The sequence below is a fragment of the Acinonyx jubatus genome, chromosome D3 (genome assembly GCF_027475565.1).
Source record: "Acinonyx jubatus isolate Ajub_Pintada_27869175 chromosome D3, VMU_Ajub_asm_v1.0, whole genome shotgun sequence".
Taxonomy (NCBI): Eukaryota; Metazoa; Chordata; class Mammalia; order Carnivora; family Felidae; genus Acinonyx; species Acinonyx jubatus.
The window spans coordinates 46,240,279-46,247,240 of NC_069392.1; the positions used below are offsets into that span (position 1 = coordinate 46,240,279).

Consider the following 6,962-nt stretch of genomic DNA (forward strand, 5'->3'; position numbering starts at 1 on the left):
TTGCCCAAAGTCTGGATAACCCCAGAATCCAGGCATATCCTGGGGGCAGGGGAGAAAGAAGAAGGTGATTTAATGAGAGATGCACAGTGTTTAAGTATCCTCCTGTTACTGGCTGAGGAAAGCATCTGAACTAGGAAATGTGTAAAGCGGAAGCATTGCTTCCTACAGAGGAGAAATGACTAACATTGAATAACAACAACAACAGAAGAAACCACAGAATTAAAATGAACTTTTTGTGGCTGTAAAATTGATGGCTGAAGAACTATCACGTCTGCGGATGAGAGGGTGTATTCGAGCTAGGTATGCACCGATTCAGCGGGTCAGTGGAAATTTCAGAGTAGTTTGGTCTACATAGGAAATGCCTCAGAGAAAAAAGAAGCTGTGAACGCTGATAGGAATTGGAAAGAATAAAAGTTCTTAAAATAGGGGCCCTTCAATGTATGCAATGCAGAAATTTCCTATCAAGGTCAACTAAATGATACTCGCTAAGAAGGCTCAGGACTAGATACCCAGCTTTGGACAAGTTACGCAGCCTCCTTTGGCCTCTTCACTGCGGGATAATAGTACAACCAAATTATACTAGAAGATTAAATGAAACAAACTCTAAAATGCTAAGCTCAGTGCATTTTAGTGATAGCCTTTTTCAGTTATCAATCATTTGACTGATTTGATTGATAACTGAAAAACACCATAAAAGATTAGCGAGAGAAAATAAGGGGTTGCAAATTTGTAACTATATCATCAAATGCTCCCAGATTCTCTGGGAGGAGTGGAGAGGGGGGTGAGGGTGTGCAGACGGCACCTGACAACGCACACTTGGGAGCATTCTTATGGTTCAAGGTGGAATTCTGTGAGACACAATCAAAGAGTTATATCAGGGCCATCTGGGCGGCCCAGACGGGTTAAGCGTCCAACTTGGGCTCAGGTCATGATCTCACAGTATGTGGGTTTGAGCCCCACATCGAGCTCTGTGATGACAGCACAGAGCCTACTTTGAATCCTGTCTCCCTTGTCTCTCTGCCCTGCTCACGCTCTCTCCAAAATAAATCAACATTAAAAAAAGGGGGTTATATCAGTGGTGTGTTATTCTACCCATCTTTGCTGGCAGGGTGACTTCAAATGCAGAACTCATGCAAATGAAACTGGGTAAGCTTTTGCCCACTCGGGGAGGGGGGGCGGCGAGGTCCCTTTTATCAACAGTCACCAGTGCACTTAGGGGAATTGTGCCTTTACAATGTTGACCTAGATATGTTCCCAGGTGAATGAACTCTGCCACTTTTACTGCCCAGAGAGTGAATGAATGAATGAACGAATGACATACACTTTGCTGAGTGCCACACTGCCTGATTAATTTTGAAACAAGTGGTAAAGAGCCCTGTTCACGAATTCAGTTAAAAGGGCTGGGTTTGTCGGGGCGCCTGGGTGGCTCAGTCGGTTAAGGGTCCGACTTCAGCTCAGATCACAATCTCACAGTCCGTGAGTTCGAGCCCCGCGTCGGCCTCTGGGCTGATGGCTCAGAGCCTGGAGCCTGTTTCCGATTCTGTGTCTCCCTCTCTCTGCCCCTCCCCTGTTCATGCTCTGTCTCTTTCTGTCTCAAAAATAAAATAAACGTTAAAAAAAAAAAGAGCTGGGTTTGTTTATACACAGGCACACGTGCGCCTATATGCACATACTCCTCTCCCACATACAAACACACGTACACACGTACCCCGCCAGATTTCCTTATCGCACACTCCCTTCAGGTGGATTTTATTTACTACCCTCACTGTCAGCTTTGGAAGTAAAATTTCCACAGGTAAGTTCACGCATATGTGTTTCTTCAGTTTCATGCTCTTTACACACTCTGTACATTCTCATAGTGAGAAGAAAAACAGAAACCAAGGGGAGAACCCTTCTTGTGATATTTTCCATAGCTTTTGATGCGAAGCAAACAAGCCGTATGCCATAATGGGAATTCGAGATGGCATTTGGGGAGCTTGCCAATTTTTAGGGGAGCGAGCGTGTGTGTGTTGTTTTCTGCTAGAGTTGCTATAGTAGATAATTCGAAATAAAATTCAGCAGGTCCTGATGTTAAATTTGGGGCACCAAACTGAATTTGGGGAGAGCAGCAGTACCAGTCCTCTCTGGGGACTTGGCCGCAGGCCTCCTGAGGCCCCTGGCTCAGCTGTGGCAAGCTAATAAGGTTACCCTGGAGCAGATGCAGTTGTTAATACAGATGTGGCATGGGACCTCCTGAGGCAGGTCACAGTCATGATAACTCATGGTCACATGCAGTCTACTCATTATGAAAGCTTGTGACGGGAGCACCTCAAACTGGAGCCTCACGGCGCCTCATGCTCCCTTTGTCTCCTTCTCCCTGAGTTCACGTGAGGGAAGGCAGGCTAAGAATTTTCTTTAAACACACACACAGCCACGCACCCACCCAGAGCTTGGGGGGCAGTTTTTGTTGGGATACTCCACTTCAACATAAAGGATTTTAAATCATTCTGAGGCAACTAAAGTTATTTGAAAAGTATGTATAGAAAATCTCATGGAAATCGAGTGTGACAGCTGGTGTGGGGGTCCAGCAAAAGGACCTGACACTATTTACGGACACAATAGAGAGGAATGGTTCTTGGCAGCTAGGTTCAAGGTTCATGGTGTGTGGTGAAATGGCTAATACTGGGGATGAAGGCTGATTACAAATAAAATGGTATGTTTCTCCGTCTCCTCCCACCAGTCACAGTCTAAAATGACGAGTTGGAGAACACAGATATAAACTACTGCATTGAATTTTATCTCCAATCCCTTTGAAGGGAGTGAGCTGATTTAGAACTTACAGAAATCACAGAACCTCCTGACTGAATGGAAGAGTGCATGTACGTTTTGCACACTGAAGCAATAACTTCAAAAATTGCACGCTGATAACCTGAGTTAATGCAGGAAAGAGCTGAATAATGTACAGCGAGTAGATTAAGCACCGAAAGAATCTGATTTGTTCGATATTTTCAAACTAATGGGGCACCGCAACCCTTTTGCTACTAATATTCTGATTTCTAGCCCTAGAAGACAGACAAGTAGGTTGACTCCTGAAATTCCCCGACCACTTCATTAGCAAGGATGGCGGGTTACAACATGATAAGCGGTAGCTCCTGGACACACGGGAGCTGCCTTCTGTGGGATTTCCAAACTTCTCAGTCCTAGGGGGTGTAGGATGGGAAATGTAGGTAAAGTTAAATCTCCTCTGAGAATCAGATTTTCCCGAGAGGAACTCTGTCGCTGGGGTCATCCTTTAACTTGTCTGAACCAATTTTCCTTCCTATGGTAAGTGGTCATGTAAAGAACAATTATTGTCCTCCAGTTTGAAACCAAATGCTCAATGTTATGAACTGTAGCTTTAGTGAAGTTACAACCTGATGGGACAAAGGTCTGACATTCACATGGGGGGATAAGTATCATCTAAGATTCTTGCAGATGAAGACCTGCAAACAAAGATAAGCTTCAGCCCAACTAAAGACAACACATAAAGTTAAGAAAAATAACTGAAGGACATAATAGCAAAGCGTGATTTCAAATATACTAGTATAACGTTTGGAGACATGGGATTCTATGACAATTCAAAAGGCAACGTTATAAGTAACTTTTCCATCACTAGATCTCCACTTTTGCAACGCATGAAACCACTGTAAATTTTGCCATCTAAGTTGACTCATTCATTCATTCATTCATTCATTCATTCATTCATTGTGTTCATCAACCATCTGCTCCATCCATCAGCCATCTGAATATTCAACAAACTTCTCCTGCATGCCAATACATTTCAAAATGTGTTCTATAATATATCAGAGACTGTAAAGCAAGTCCAGTAGGGCTTGGCCATCAGACCAGACAGTCTGTTATTTGGTATAAAAATGCAGTGGAGATGACTCACGAAGATGCTTCAATAAATAAAATCCCTATCAAACTTAGGTATGGGTTAGGGTTGGATGTGATTCCTGAAAAAAAAAAAGTAGGAATTGAAGTAGAGTGAAGTCAGTTATTTCTGTGACTGGAATATTTTCATCACAAAACAAGGTATTTATCATAATTTAGGTTTAATTCTTCAAGCCATAACTTACAATGGGCAGATTTTCAGTCTATAGCTAGCAAGGCCTGCAAGGTTTAATATGCTAAAACCTGGCTCACCTGAGCCTTAAAATACATTTACTATTTGTTTTAACTATGAATCTAAAGATTAAAATAAAACAGCACTTGTATATATTTTCTCTCAGTTGCTCTTTTTCTATTTTACTCTTTCATTAGTGGGGAAACAGAGACAAGGAGAGACTATAATTCAGGATCACAACGCTAGGCAGTAGCTGAATTAGATCTAGAATGCCTGGTTTTGAATCAATGATCCAAGGTTTATATACCTTAGGTCACATGACTTTGATTGATTTTTAAATTACCAAAGTTAGCACAGTCAATAATATCAGGAGGAAATACAGTGTAGTACGAGAAATAAAATGGATCCACATATTTTCTGTGCAATGCAACTATGGCCCGAATCGAACAGAACAGTGCGTTCTGATCAACCAAACACGTAACAGACTTCATTCAATTCTTAATAAAGTGATAGCATCGTTTTTATGACAAAGCTGGTTCAAAGATTTAAAAGTTGCTGGACACACTAATTAGAATGAAGATCAGCCTGGTTTATATCAAGCCCCTTTTTAGCACCGTGTTATTGGTTTGGTCCGACACCATCCCCTGCAGTGTGTGGAGACAGGCCAGGAGTGTGAGGGCTGCAGAGCAGAGCAGGAAGAAAATCAACTGTGAAATTGGTAATTTTATTGAGTTTCACGGGGGGCTTTGTTGTTAAGACACAATGCAATTGGAACAGAACGCCTGTGGTAACACCATGCACACAGTATCCATTTCATGGCCAAAGGTAAACTCCCTCTAACCAAAAGTTACACGTACGTATATCCCTCCTCCAAAGCATTTTGCAAAGCAGAAAAGGAAGTGGATCCCATGAAGGATGAATGGTTATGCTGCAGGTGTGGGGCACTGCCATAGCACAGGTAGAGTGGTATGTGTGGAGTGCAGTGTGTGTGTGGGGGGGGGGTGTGAGTGTGAGCATGCGTGCCCCTCCCCGCATCTCAGAAGGTTCCTTTTCTGAATAGGGTTGGGTTTAGAGAAAACCTATCCTTTCACTATAAATGGTAAGAAGGTCCCAGAAGGAGTGTGTGAGGAAGACAGGGGCAGAAGGAGAGGACAGACCGAAATGTAATGCCTGAGCAGCTGAAATCATTTGGTACTCTCAATCCCCCAGGTAAAATAAGAATTAAACATAGCTAACAGGATATTACTCCCAGTTGGAAAAGATCTGCTTGCTGGCAATGTGAAAGTGAAGCTAACAATTGGTATTTGTTCTAGGGTGGTATTTTTTTTCTCCTAAAAGCTTGAAGTAGGAATAGTTAAATAAAGTATGCTGGTTAACTGTGTAAATACATTTGCAGCTTCTGTGCCTTCCGGGGCTGTCCCTGTAGTGGGTTAATTTGGTTTCAGATGGAAGGATGCCTAAAGATGTTCAAGGCATCTAGATAGGGCAGCACAGCCCACCCTGGTGGATGAGGTTAAGTGGCAGCGAGGAGAGTGTGTGTACAAAACACTTCTCCCATGCCAGCACATGAGTCCGAACAGCAAGCTACCATTCCAAGGAGGATTCACTTTTTTTTTTCATGTCTTTTGACCATATTTTTGCAAGGCAAGAAACAAGGAACATCATCAAAATAATTCTGTGTGTTATCATCAGTTTCATTTAAACTGTATGGTGGGGGGGGGGGTTTGCAATGCTTTGCGTTCCTATTTGGGGGCACATCTCAGGAGATTTTTGCCCTTAGGGGGGATGAGGGGGGGGAGGCTAAGTTGTCACGGTTGGCTTCTCCCCATACAAGGGAAGCACTTGGGTGAGACTATGCATGAAAAAGGAAGGGGATGATGGTTACATCACAAGGAGGTCACATTGCTGCCCCTCCCTTTGCGCTCTCTATCAGGGAGAGGGGCCCTCAGTTCACCATCCGTGCTGAAAGTGACATAAGATGGCCAGCTGGCATTTTTGACTCTGATTTATTTTTGTGCAATCAGAATAATAGTTACATCCACCGGCCAAGTATAAATCCTGGATAGACCTCCACTTTGGCTATAGACAAGGGGTATTAACTCATTGTCAATAGAGATAACAATGAACACTGATGTTGCGATCTTTCCGAAAGATACAACCAAGGGTGTTCGTGTGTGGCCAAGTATGTCAGAGCATCTGTATAGACCAGTTTCACTTTCAAATGTGCATTAACACCGAAGCACTCTTTGAACACCCGAGTGGATTTTCAGTCGCCCTGTATTCTATGCTTTGCTTTTTCAAAATGCAATTAATATGGTTGTGTGTTAAATGATTCAGTGAAAGTAAATCTTTTATATTCAGGTAAGCAATTCAGCCTTGTAAGGTTTTATGGGAATTAGATTTTTTTGAAGTCTGGGTTGAGCATGCCCATAACTCTGACAGAGCCCTGCAGGCTCTTGTCTTCACCTTCAAATCATAAGACAGAGAAATCAAGCTCCCTCTGTGCTCTCAATTATACCAAAAAACACGGAGCAGAAGTCTTCAGTAATTCAATCCCTGTGGAAGCTTCTTCATACTGTTTGCACTGTTGGAACTGCTGACAGCAGCAATCCCAGAGTCCCCCCTGGTAGACTGTCAGAGTTCCTCATACAGTGTGAGCGGCTCTGCTCTGTCCCACGGCTCCTTCTCCAGAGACCTCTAAGCACATGCATGACTTTTGATGCTTGCTTGATACAGTGGCCAAGAGGCCAAAACACATCACAATGAGAGTTCTCATACTCTTACAAGGTACTTTGTACTCAAACTAATAAGTTCTGTGGCTACATGGGGGCCCGAGCTGGTGTAATTTAATCACACGTACAGCTGCATAAACACTGTA

The 6,962-nt window shown here is 43.1% G+C and overlaps 1 protein-coding gene across 6 annotated transcripts in view; it reads right to left on the reverse strand.

The window, feature by feature from the left end:
- The window catches only part of ZNF521 (zinc finger protein 521), a 277,721-nt gene that overhangs the window by 92,900 nt on the left and 177,859 nt on the right, over positions 1–6,962 (reverse strand). Inside the window, exon 6 of one of the 6 annotated variants that reach the window (XM_053206341.1) lies at positions 4,163–6,962. This exon is cut by the window's right edge and continues 9,381 nt beyond it. The exons of the other annotated variants lie outside the window; for them this stretch is intronic. The gene's annotated coding sequence lies outside the window, so the exon portion shown is untranslated. Of the gene's footprint in view, positions 1–4,162 lie in introns of those variants that run through there. 6 annotated transcript variants of the gene reach the window in all.